Below are 14,347 nucleotides of genomic sequence, written 5' to 3'. Positions count from 1 at the left end.
CATTCACACACTGATGGCGGGAGCTGCCACGCAAGGTGCTAACCAGGACCCATCAGGAGCAAGGGTGAAGTGTTTTGCTCAAGGACAAAACGGACGTGACTAGGATGGTAGAAGGTGGGGATTGAACCAGAAACCCTCAGGTTGCTGGCGCAGCCACTCTCCCAACCGCTACACGCCGTCCCCCAGTCCGCCGTATTGTTTCTCCATTCCATTAAGTCAATTTTTTTAATATGCTGTAAAAAAAAACACTGCTTTTACTGTGAAATTCTTGCGACTGAGCTGCCAGTTTTTAAGTAAAATTTAAATATTTTTTTTTGCAGCTTATGTAAAAAAAATATATTGTTAATGACACCCCTGTTTTAGACGAATACTTCACTCACGGTGTCAATCAAAACTTATGAAGCAGAATTACAGAAACCTTTGCTTTAAATAAACACACCCAAAAAGTGCACTCTTTAGTGCTCTTGCGTCAGAAAAGGTGATGCTTGATGCCCAGGATGTGGCGCTTAAACTGATGCATCCTGGGAGATATGCGGTCACATGATCAGCACACATGTTTAGGCAGCCCGTTGTAAGCCTTATCAGAGCCAACAGAGGCGTCTAGGCCATCACGTGGATCTGCTCTCGCCAACAGACACCTCAACCACAAACGTAAGTAATAACACTTCTGCAAGTCTAACACTACACAATAAGTCATATCGCGTGGAGGACGTTGTATAATTATTATTATTATTAAATGTATAATTTCACGGAACGACACAGGAGGTCCTTCATACCGACAGCCATCAGACTGTATAATGCATATGTTCCTTGACTGCACTTAAAGGTAGAATATATTTATATTATTCATATATTATTTATATTATATTATTTATTATTATTATTGTCTATTGTGAGCGAACTGTGGTGCTGAATTTCCCCCAGGGATCAATAAAGTACTTTCTATTCTATTCTATCTATTCTATAACACACCTATCATACTTCATGGTTCATGCAGAATGAGGTAAAGTTAAGTTAAAGTTAAAGTACCAATGATTGTCACACACACACTAGGTGTGGTGAAATGTGTCCTCTGCATTTGACCCATCCTCTTGTTCACCCCCTGGGAGGTGAGGGGAGCAGTGAGCAGCAGCAGTGGCCACGCCCGAGAATCAATTTGGTGATTTAACCCCCAATTCTAACCCTTGATGCTGAGTACCAAGCAGGGAGGTAATGGGTCCCATTTTTATAGTCTTTGGTATGACTCGGCCGGGGTTTGAGCTCACGACCTACCGACACTCTAACCACAAGGCCACTGAGTAGGTGGTAGTAGGTACAATGTTAATTAAAGAGACAGCACTCATGCCCATGTGCATCCTTGGATGGAGGGTGGGGGAACTATCATTATGATTTTAACGACAAAACCATAATAAAAAATCCTATTTTAAAACTGCCCTAATGTTTTTGTACATTCATATGTTAGCTAGCAGGCTACTTCCTGATTCATGCGATATAATGTTGGAATTAGAGAGACAGGACTCTACCAGGTGCATACTGGAAAGTAGGAAACGCTTTTATCGGGACTTATAAGACGATAACACAAAATATATTAACGTAACAGAACTACGGAGTTTTGTTTCTTCATGTGTTAGCTGAAAAGCTACTTCCTGGTTCATGGAGAAAGACAACGAACCAAACTTGTTGGGAAAAGACGAACAGGACTTTACTTTGTGCGCTATGGGACAAGGGGAACATTTTCAGTGTGACTCATACGACAAAAACAGAAAAAAAATGTTTGTTAAAAGAAGTCAAAAAAATTGTGGAGCGCCATTTTTCTTCTTGTCTGTTCTTTAGCTAGCAGGCTACTTCTTGGTTCATTAAGGACTAAGTATTGTTATTTTGACTAAATATTGTTATTTTGACTAAATATGTTATTTTGACTAAATATTGTTATTTTGACTAAATATTGTTATTTTGACTAAATATGTTATTTTGACTAAATATTGTTATTTTGACGAAATATTGTTATTTTGACTAAATATGTTATTTTGCCTAAATATGTTATTTTGACTAAGTATGTTATTTTGACTAAATATTGTTATTTTGACTAAATATTGTTATTTTGACTAAATACTGTTATTTTGACTAAGTATGTTATTTTGACTACGGTAAATTGGCCCTAGTGTGTGGATGTGAGTGTGAATGTTGTCTGTCTATCTGTGTTGGCCCTGCGATGAGGTGGCGACTTGTCCAGGGTGTACTCCGCCTTCCGCCCGATTGTAGCTGAGATAGGCTCCAGCACCCCCCGCGACCCCAAAGGGAATAAGCAGTCGAAAATGGATGGATGAATGGATGGATGTCATTTTGACTAAGTAAGTTATTGTGACTAAATGTTGTTATTTTGACTAAATATGTTATTTTGACTACCGGTAAATATGTTATTTTAACTAAATGTTATGTTGACTAAATATTATATTGACTAAATATGTTATTTTGACTAAATGTTATATTGACTAAATGTTATTTTGACTACCGTAAATATGTTATTTTGACTAAATATGTTATTTTGACTAAATATTGTTATTTTGACTAAATATTGTTATTTTGACTAAATATGTTATTTTGACTAGATATTGTTATTTTGACTAAATATTATTTTGACTAAATATGCTATTTTGACTAAATATTGTTATTTTGACTAAATATTGTTATTTAGACTAAATTGGCCCTAGTGTGTGGATGTGAGTGTGAATGTTGTCTATCTGTGTTGGCCCTGCGATGAGGTGGCGACTTGTCCAGGGTGTACCCCGCCTTCCGCCCGATTGTAGCTGAGATAGGCTCCAGCGCCCCCCGCGACCCCAAAGGGAATAAGCGGTAGAAAATGGATGGATGGATGGATGTTATTTTGACTAAGTATGTTATTGTGACTAAATATTGTTATTTTGACTAAATATGTTATTTTGACTAAGTATGTTATTTTGACTGAATATGTTAATTTGACTACCGGTAAATATGTTATTTTGACTAAATGTTATATTGACTAAATATTATATTGACTAAATATGTTATTTTGACTAAATGTTATATTGACTAAATGTTATGTTGACTACCGTAAATATGTTATTTTGACTAAATATGTTATTTTGACTAAATATTGTTATTTTGACTAAGTATGTTATTTAGACTAAATGTTAATTTGACTAAATGTTATTTTGACTAAATGTTATTTTGACTACGGTAAATATTTTATTTTGACTAAATATTGTTATTTTGACTAAATACTGTTATTTTGACTAAATACTGTTATTTTGACTAAGTATGTTATTTTGACTAAATTGGCCCTAGTGTGTGGATGTGAGTGTGAATGTTGTCTGTCTATCTGTGTTGGCCCTGCGATGAGGTGGCGACTTGTCCAGGGTGTACCCCGCCTTCCGCCCGATTGTAGCTGAGATAGGCCCCAGCGCCCCCCGCGACCCCAAAGGGAATAAGCAGTAGAAAATGGATGGATGAATGGAAGGATGTTATTTTGACTAAGTAAGTTATTGTGACTAAATATTGTTATTTTGACTAAATATGTTATTTTGACTAAATGTTATATTGACTAAATGTTATTTTGACTACCGTAAATATGTTATTTTGACTAAATATTGTTATTTTGACTAGATATTGTTATTTTGACTAGATATTGTTTTTTTGACTAAATATGTTATTTTGACTAAGTAAGTTATTGTGACTAAATATTGTTATTTTGACTAAATATGTTATTTTGACTAAATATGTTATTTTGACTAAATATGTTATTTTGACTACCGGTAAATATGTTATTTTAACTAAATGTTATGTTGACCAAATATTATATTGACTAAATATGTTATTTTGACCAAATGTGTTATTTTGACTAAATATTGTTATTTTGACTAGATATTGTTATTTTGACTAGATATTGTTATTTTGACTAGATATTATTTTGACTAAATATGTTATTTTGACTAAATATTGTTATTTTGACTAAATATTGTTATTTTGACTAAATATTGTTATTTTGACTAAATGTTATTTTGACTAAATATGTTATTTTGACTAAATGACAAACAGGACTTTACATTTTGTGTGCTGGAACATGGGAAATGATCAACTGTGACCCGAATGATAAATAAATAAACGATTTAAAGAAAATCTTTTTTTTTGTTTGTGTGTATGTTAGCTAACGGGCTACTTCACGGTTCATGCAGAACGAGGTAAAATGTTGATTAAAAAGAAAGGACTCAGGCCCATGTGCATTCTGGGATTTGGAGGGGGAACTATCATTATGATTTTAATGATAAAACCAGAATTTAAAAAATCCTCTTTTAAAACGGCCTTAATGTTGTTTCCGTTTATTCATACGTTAGCTAGCGGGCTACCTCCTGATTCAGGCAATAAAATGTTTAAATTAGAGCGACAGGACTCTACCAGGTGCATTCTGGAAAGGAAGAAATGCTTCTATTGTGACTCATATGATGAAAACACAAAATATATTAATGTAACAAAACTACGGAGTTAAGTTTCTAAGAGGCTACTTCCTGTTTCACGGAGAAAGACAACGAACCAAGCTTGTTGGGAAAGACAAACTGGACTTTACTTTGGGTCAAGGCGAACATTTCCACTGTGACAAAAACAGAGAATCAATTTCTGGGGAAAATGTTTTAAAATTAAAACATTTGTGGAGCGCCATTTTTGTTGTTGTCCGTATGTGAGCTAGCAGGCTACTTCCTGGTTCAAGGATGAAGTAAACCGTTTAAACTTTACAATTTATGTTCTGGAATCAGAAACGGCGTTTATTCTGACCCGAATGATCAAATAAACTCAAAATCTATTTTTGAAAGAAAAGTGGTGCGCCATATTTTTTGTTTGTACGTATGTTAGCTAACGGGCTACGCCCATGGTTCAAAATTAGAGATGTCCGATATTGGCTTTTTTGCCGATATCCGATATCGTCCAACTCTTAATTGCCGATTCCGAAATCAACCGATACCGATATATATAGTCGTGGAATTAACACATTATTATGCCAAATTTTGTTGTGATGCCCCGCTGGATGCATTAAACAATGTAACAAGTTTTTTTTTTTTAAATAAATCAACTCAAGTTATGGAAAAAAATGCCAACATGGCACTGCCATATTTATTATTGAAGTCACAAAGTGCATTTTGTTTTTTTTTATAACATGCCTCAAAACAGCAGCTTGGAATTTGGGACATGCGGGGGTGTATATTGTAGCGTCCCGGAATAGTAAGTGCTGCAAGGGGTTTTGGGTATTTGTTCGGTTGTGTTTATGTGCTTTATAAATAAAGTTGATTTGATTTGATTTGATTTATGTTGTGTTACGATGCGGATGTTCTCCCGAAATGTGTTTGTCATTCTTGTTTGGTGTGGGTTCACAGTGTGGCGCATATTTGTAACAGTGTTAAAGTTGTTTATACGGCCACCCTCAGTGTGACCTGTATGGCTGTTGACCAAGTATGCTTTGCATTCACTTGTGTGTGTGAAAAGCCGTAGATATTATGTGACTGGGCCGGCACACAAAGGCAGTGCCTTTAAGGTTTATTGGCGCTCTGTACTTCTCCCTACGTCCGTGTAAACAGCGGCATTTTAAAAAGTCATACATTTTACTTTTTGAAACAGATACCGATAATTTTGAAACAGATACCGATAATTTCCGATGTTACATTTTAAAGCATTTAACGGCCGATATTATCGGACACCTCTATTCAAAATGGATTGTGTTCTTCTTGGGCTCAATTAGCAACCTTGTGAAAAGTTTAATGGGATTAAGTTGTGTCATTTTTGCCAAATCTCAAGTTTCTTTCTGCAGGGAGAAATGATATTTTTCCTTCCATAAGTTGTGCTCTCTCGCATGCTTTGGCACACTTCACCATTCCTGCATGTGTTTGCTTTAGCCCAGGCATAACACTGGCCTGCATGAGCCAGCCAAGAGCAACAAAAAACGATCGGTCCAGAAACGCCCCCACCACCCCCCAAATATTTGTCTAATGATGCCAGTGGGGGCTCGTTTTCACCTCCTGCAGCCTCCTTCCAACTTGCAGGAACGGCGCAGAAAAATGGTCATTCAATTCATTTTGTCTTCGTAGTTCCTCATGCAAAGTAACACTCAAATGTCTTCTGTAACCATGACAACCGCAACAATCAATCTATTTTGGTGAAAACGGTTAAAAATAGCTGCGATTGACTGGCATCCTGACTAGGCTGTCAGCTGGAATAGGCTCCAGCTTACCCGCGACCCTAATGAGAGTATGCAGTATGGAAAATATACGGATGGAGGTCAAATAGGCGAAGTCAACGAATAATTCCCCTGTGATGCTAAGAAATGCACAACATATCATAGCAACACTTTGATACCATGCCATTGCAAAAAATATGCACTTTTTTGATTCTACAAACCCCGTTTCCATATGAGTTGGGAAATTGTGTTAGATGTAAATATAAACGGAATACAATGATTTGCAAATCCTTTTCAACCCATATTCAGTTGAATGCATTACAAAGACAAGATATTTGATGTTCAAACTCATAAACTTAATTTTTTTTTTGCAAATAATAATTAACTTAGAATTTCATGGCTGCAACACGTGCCAAAGTAGTTGGGAAAGGACATGTTCACCACTGTGTTACATGGCCTTTCCTTTTAACAACACTCAGTAAACGTTTGGGAACTGAGGAGACACATTTTTTAAGCTTCGCAGGTGGAATTCTTTCCCATTCTTGCTTGATGTACAGCTTAAGTTGTTCAACAGTCCGGGGGTCTCCGTTGTGGTATTTTAGGCTTCATAATGCGCCACACATTTTCAATGGGAGACAGGTCTGGACTACAGGCAGGCAGTCTAGTACCCGCACTCTTTTACTATGAAGCCACGTTGATGTAACATGTGGCTTGGCATTGTCTTGCTGAAATAAGCAGGGGCGTCCATGGTAACGTTGCTTGGATGGCAACATATGTTGCTCCAAAACCTGTATGTACCTTTCAGCATTAATGGTGCTTTCACAGATGTGTAAGTTACCCATGCCTTGGGCACTAATACACCCCCATACCATCACAGATGCTGGCTTTTCAACTTTGCGCCTATAACAATCCGTATGGTTCTTTTCCTCTTTGGTCCAGAGGACACGACGTCCATAGTTTCCAAAAACAATTTGAAATGTGGACTCGTCAGACCACAGAACACTTTTCCACATCTTAGATGAGCTCAGGCCCAGTGAAGCCGACGGCGTTTCTGGGTGTTGTTGATAAACGGTTTTCGCCTTGCATAGGAGAGTTTTAACTTGCACTTACAGATGTAGCGACCAACTGTAGTTACTGACAGTGGGTTTCTGAAGTGTTCCTGAGCCCATGTGGTGATATCCTTTACACACTGATGTCGCTTGTTGATTGCTTAGCTGCTTACGTGCAGTGATTTCTCCAGATTCTCTGAACCCTTTGATGATATTACGGACCGTAGATGGTGAAATCCCTAAATTCCTTGCAATAGCTGGTTGAGAAAGGTTTTTCTTAAACTGTTCAACAATTTGCTCACGCATTTGTTGACAAAGTGGTGACCCTCGCCCCATCCTTGTTTGTGAATGACTGAGCATTTCATGGAATCTACTTTTATACCCAATCATGGCACCCACCTGTTCCCAATTTGCCTGTTCACCTGTGGGATGTTCCAAATAAGTGTTTGATGAGCATTCCTCAACTTTATCAGTATTTATTGCCACCTTTCCCAACTTATTTGTCACGTGTCGCTGGCATCAAATTCTAAAGTTAATGATTATTTGCAAAAAAAAGAAAATGTTTATCAGTTTGAACATCAAATATGTTGTCTTTGTAGTACATTCAATTGAATATGGGTTGAAACGGATTTGCAAATCATTGTATTCCGTTTATATTTACATCTAACACAATTTCCCAACTCATATGGAAACGGGGTTTGTATTATGCATCCTTAACTTTGTCTGCATATGTCATTTAGTCATCATAGTGATTTAAATATTACAAACCCCAAAACCAGTGAAGTTGGCACGTTGTGTAAATGGTAAATAAAAGCAGAATACAATGACTTTCAAATCCTTTTCAACTTATATTCAATTGAATAGACTGCAAAGACAAGATACTTAACGTTCGAAATGGAAAATGTTATTTTTTGCAAATATTAGCTCATTTAAAATTTGATGCCTGCAGCATGTTTCAAAAAAGCTGGCACAAGTGGCAAAAAAGACTGAGAAAGTTAAGGAATGCTCATCAAACACTTATTTGGAACATCCCACAGGTGAACAGGCTAATTGGGAACAGGTGGGTGCCATGATTGGGTATAAAAGTAGATTCCATGAAATGCTCAGTCATTCACAAACAAGGATGGGGTGAGGGTCACCACTTTGTGAACAAATGCGTGAGCAAATTGTTGAACAGTTTAAGAACAACATTTCTCAACGAGCTATTGCAAGGAATTTAGGGATTTCACCATCTACGGTCCGTAATATCATCAAAATGTTCAGAGAATCTGGAGAAATCACTTCACGTAAGCGATGATATTACGGACCTTCGCTCCCTCAGGCGATACTGCATCAAAAAGCGAAATCAGTGTGTAAAGGATATCACCACATGGGCTCAGGAACACTTCAGAAAACCGCTGTCAGTAACGACAGGTGGTCGCTACATATGTAAGTGCAAGTTAAAACTCTACTATGCAAAGCGAAAGCCATTTATCAACAACACCTAGAAATGCTGCCGGCTTTGCTGGGCCCACGCTCATCTAAGATGGACTCATGCAAAGTGGAAAAGTGTTCTGTGGTCTGACGATTCCACATTTCAAATTGTTTTTGGAAACTGTGGACGTCGTGTCCTCCGGACCAAAGAGGAAAATAACCATCCAGATTGTTATAGGCGCAAAGTTGAAAAGCCAGCATCTGTGATGGTATGGGGGTGTATTAGTGCTCAAGACATGGGTAACTTACACATCTGTGAAGGCGCCATTAATGCTGAAAGGTACATACAGGTTTTGGAGCAACATATGTTGCCATCCAAGCAACGTTATCATGGACGCCCCTGCTTATTTCAGCAAGACAATGCAAAGCCATGTGTTACAGCAGCGTGGCTTCATAGTAAAAGAGTGCGGGTACTAGACTGGCCTGCCTGTAGTCCAGACCTGTCTCCCATTGAAAATGTGTGGCGCATTATGAAGCCTAAAATCTGACAACAGAGACCCCGGACTGTTGAACAACTTAAGCTGTACATCAAACAAGAATGGGAAAGAGTTCCACCTGAAAAGCTTCAAAAATGGTTCTCCTCAGTTCCCAAACATTTACTGAGTGTTGTTAAAAAGAAAGGCCATGTAACACATGTGGCAACTTTTTTGCTATTTATGTGTTGGTGCCATTAAATTCTAAGTTAATGATTATTTGCAAAAAATTCAGTTTCTCAGTTCGAACATTAAATATCTTGTCTTTGCAGTCTATTCAATTGAATATAAGTTGAAAATGATTTGCAAATCATTGTATTCTGTTTTTATTTTTTGAATTACACAATGTGCCAACTTCACTGGTTTTGGGTTTTGTACTATTTATCATTAAAAGTCATAATTTTACAATTATTTAGATTTTACTTTATAAATATACACTACTGCTACTACAAAAACTTATAATAACCCAACGTCAAAATATGACATGAATGAATGAATAAAAATATGTAAAAACTGAGTATATAATTTTCAAAAAATACATGTAACTACAGTACATCAGAATATTTAATCTACTACTACTAGTCATATTTAAATTACACTTAAAAATAAATCATAAATTTAGGAAAATGTAAAACCAAATATCTCATTAGATATAACATACAAAATATAACACAAGGCAAAATATGAATAAAATATACAAAAGAATATATGTAAAACAACAATTTTAAGTATCTTTTAACCAGAAAACAAAAAACAAATATAATACTATTCCTTACAGAGAAAATACTAAAAATAAAAAACACAATTTTATTTAAAAAAAAACATTGGATCTAGCTGTATCTGAATCAGAACTACTATTATTACTCATAATAATAAAATAGCAAAAACACAATAAATTAGAAGTAAAACAAAAAATTCGGAACAAAAAAATGTAATAGATGGATATAAATTAAAATTAAATTAAATACAACAAAATACTGTAAATAAAATACTAGGGGTGTGAATCTTTGGGCACCTACGTTTCAGAATCGATTCTCGATTAAACACGGTTCTCGATTCAAACAGATTCTTGCAATGTATTATTTGGTATAATAATTATAATGAAACTTTTTTTCCAAAACAGGTTACAGGTTAGAAAAGCTCCTTCTTGTTGCATGGACATGGCCTAAAAACTTTTTTTTTTAATTAATAAAAAAATACAAACTGAAAAAATACAAATATGTAAAAACAAAACAAAAATGTAACCAGAATGTGTTAAATAATATGTATATATAATGTTTGAATCATAGTACAAATGACACTACAAGTCATAATAAAATATACTTAAGTTATTGTATGTTAAAAAGCTAAATAAATTACAAAAATATCTATCCTAATCAGAATTAAGAAAAATGAACAAAATACATATCTGGGGTACTAATAAACTACTATTCCTCATAATAAAAAAATATAACAAACTACTAGCTATATTAACAAATATCACACTGAAAATGTATTATAAAATAAAGAGCTCAATATTGACTTAGGAAAAAAGCTCCTGCTTGTAATATTAAAATATTAAAAATACATAAATAAAAATACAAATATGTAAAAACTAAAAAAAAAAAAAATTACTAGAATATGTAAAAAACAATAAAATATGTATATATGTTATCTGACTCCTCCTTGTAATATTAAAATATTACAAATAAAAAATACATAAATAAAAATATGTAAAAACTAAAAAAATACAAAATTTACTAGAATATGTGAAAAACAATAAAATATGTATATATGTTATCAGAGTCATTGTACAAATGACACCACTAGTCATAATAAAATATACCTAAGTTGTGTTAAAAAGCTAAATAAATTACAAAAATATCTATCCTAATCAGAATTAAGAAAAAATAACAAAATACATATGCAGAGTACTAATAAATGACTATTTATCATAATAAAAATATACAAAAGTCTAAATTACAAAAATATATATCCTAATCAGAATTAAGAAAATGAACACAATACATATGTAAAATACTAATAAAGTACTATTTATCATAATAAAAATATACAAAAAATTATAAATTAATACTGAATAAAACAAACTACTAGCTATAACAACACATTTCACACTGAAAATGAATTATAAAATAAAGAGCTCAATATTGACTTAGGAAAAATACTCCTACTTGTAATATTAAAATATAAAAAATAAAAATAAAAGGACAAATATGTAAAAACTAAAAACAAGATTTAATAATAATAAACTATGTATGTATGTTATCTGAGTTATAGTACCAATGACACCACTAGTCATAATAAAATATACCTAAGTTGTGTTAAAAGGCTAAATAAATTACAAAAATATGTATCCTAATCAGAATTAAGAGAAAATAAGAAAATACATGTGCAGAGTACTAATAAATGAGTATTTATCATAATAAAAATAAACAAAAGTCTAAATAAATTACAAAAATATATATCCTAACCAGAATTAAGAAAATAAACAAAATACATATGTAGAATACTAATAAACTAGTATTTATCATAATAAAAATATACAAAGAATTATACATTTAATACTGAATAGCTATAATAACACCTTTCACACAGAATATTAATTACAAAATAAAGAGCTCAATATTGGTTTAGGAAAAACACTCCTACTTGTAATATTAAAATATTAAAATCTGCAAATAAAAAAAATTTCCAAAAATATTTCCAAATCAAAGAAATCACGTGTCACCTGCTTGATGTGTGCAGAATAAGTCCCCATCACCGTCCATGTCGCATACCGAGCTATGTGATTATTAATAAGAGTGTCTAAGATGTGAAGCAATGCAAGACGATGCTCGCGGTGCACGATCCTCCCCACGGAGGTCTCACTCTGCCTCTTTTCACCAAAAAGCGGACAAAAGGAAAAAAGAAAAATGGCAGCCCAGTGTGTGTTTTTGGGCTATTTTCTAAGCTGTGGGCGCCATATTCCTGCACAAGCCACAGAATGCTGTCTCCGTGCAGAAAAAGCATTGTTTTCTTTAAACATCCCGGCTGGCTTGAGGACAGACATTAGAAAAAAAAAAGGGAAAAAAAGAAAAAGCGTGACACTTCCCCAACACGCACACGTCCTCACGACAATCAGCATTTAGGACAAAACGCGACATTGCAGGCGGGCTTATTTTGCAACTTTGACTCGGGAAGCATGACGACGACACACACACGACACGTCGGCGATAATCGCAAAGCAGAATACGATGCAGCATACCTGATCGTGTGCGACAGAAAGATGTTTTTTTTAGGGGGGGTGTGCGGGGGGGGGTCTTCTTTTTTTTGCTGCTCGATTCCCAACCGGGGAGGACTTCCAAGTCTTCCGGGTCGCCTGCTGTTCACTTCTGGGTCCTGCAGGAGGAGAACCCCTCGGCACGCAACACTCCTTCTTTTTAACCCATTTTACACCTCCTTTTTCGCACGCGTTTCGCCTTTTCCTCCATTATTCAACGTCTGCGCGTGTGCGTGCGTGTGCGGGTCGATACGGAAATGTCGACACCGCCGATACCAGGCCCTTTGCTCTGATATCGACCCTCGAATCAAAGTATCGATACTTTACACCAGGGGTGTCCAAACTTTTACCAACAAGGGCCGCAAACTGAAAAAAAAAAAAACATTGATATTTTTTTTATTTTTTTTAAATATTGTGTCAGCTATTGCAGTGGTTCTCAAATGGGGGTACGCGTACTCCTGGGGGGTACTTGAAGGTATGCCAAGGGGTACGTGAGATTTTTTTTAAATGTCTGTCAAAAAGAACTGTGAAAAGAAATGCAACAATGCAATATTCAGTGTTGACAGCTAGATTTTTTGTTAACGATTTCTTTTTTTTGTGAAGAAATGTTTAGAATTAAGTTCATGAATCCAGATAGATCTCTATTACAATCCCCAAAGAGGGCACTTTAAGTTGATGTGTAGAAATCTTTATTTATAATTGAATCACTTGTTTATTTTTCAACAAGTTTTTAGTTATTTTTATATCTTTTTTTCCAAATAATTCAAGAAAGACCACAACAAATGAGCAATATTTTGCACTGTTATACAATTTAATAAATCAGAATCTGATGACATAGTGCTGTATTTTACTTCTTTATCTCTTTTTTTTTTCAACCAAAAATGCTTTGCTCTGATTAGGGGGTACTTGAATTAAAAAAATGTTCACAGGGGGTACATCACTGAAAAAAGGTTGAGAACCACTGAGCTATTGGTTACTCAATATATCATTCATTTATTAATTACAACATTTCATCTTTTCTCATTACTTACTAAGGGTGTGGGAAAAAATTGATTCGAATTCAAATCGCGATTCTCACGTTGTATGATTCAGTATCGATTCTCATTTTTCAAAAATCGATTTTTTATTTTATTTTTTATAATTTTTTTTATTTTTTATTAATCAATCCAACAAAAGACACAGCAATACCATAACAATGCAATCCAATTCCAAAACCGACCCAGCAACAGCAATAAACAGAGCAATTGAGAGGAGACACAAACACGACACAGAACAATCCAAAAGTAGTGAAACAAAAATTAATATCAACAACAGTATCAATATTAGTTACAATTTCAACATAGCAGTGATTAAAAATCCCTCATTGACATTATCATTAGACATTTATTTAAAAAAAAAAGAACAATAGTGTCACAGTGGCTTACACTTGCATCGCATCTTTGATTGATTGAATTATTTATTTCAAACCTGCACAGTAGAACAACACACTTTTTTTTTTTTAAACATTTTGGCAGGGACATTTATGCAAGGCTTGAAAAGGGGTTGGATGAAGCAGATGCTTATAATATCCCAACCCCTCTCACTCATTCCACATTTAACAAACAATATAATACAAGAACAATACTATACAAACAAAAACAAGAAAAGCTCCTGTACACTAACAATACAATAGTACCAATGAGACAAGACAAGACGAGACAAAACACACACACACACACACACACACACACACACACACACACACACACACACACACACACACACACACACACACACACACACACACACACACACACACACACACACACACACACACACAGGCCCAAACACTCTCTGACCATACACCTCTCTCTCATCGCTCTGTACTGAGGGCATCACTCTCTTTCCTCCTCGT

The 14,347-nt window shown here is 35.0% G+C and overlaps 2 protein-coding genes across 3 annotated transcripts in view; one reads left to right on the top strand and one right to left on the bottom strand.

The window, feature by feature from the left end:
* znf362a (zinc finger protein 362a) overlaps positions 1–12,745 on the bottom strand; it is a 33,821-nt gene extending 21,076 nt beyond the window's left edge. The window contains exon 1 of the mRNA XM_072912847.1: positions 12,439–12,745. The gene's annotated coding sequence lies outside the window, so the exon portion shown is untranslated. The remainder of the gene's footprint in view (positions 1–12,438) is intronic.
* LOC133586775 (uncharacterized) overlaps positions 1–14,347 on the top strand; it is a 49,391-nt gene that overhangs the window by 5,084 nt on the left and 29,960 nt on the right. Inside the window, exon 1 of one of the 2 annotated variants that reach the window (XM_061939221.2) lies at positions 628–651. The exons of the other annotated variant lie outside the window; for it this stretch is intronic. The gene's annotated coding sequence lies outside the window, so the exon portion shown is untranslated. Of the gene's footprint in view, positions 1–627; positions 652–14,347 lie in introns of those variants that run through there. 2 annotated transcript variants of the gene reach the window in all.

The sequence above is a fragment of the Nerophis lumbriciformis genome, linkage group LG03 (assembly GCF_033978685.3).
Source record: "Nerophis lumbriciformis linkage group LG03, RoL_Nlum_v2.1, whole genome shotgun sequence".
NCBI classification, from domain to species: Eukaryota; Metazoa; Chordata; class Actinopteri; order Syngnathiformes; family Syngnathidae; genus Nerophis; species Nerophis lumbriciformis.
Note: the sequence above shows the minus strand (reverse complement) of the source record. Positions and strands in the feature narration are given on the sequence as shown.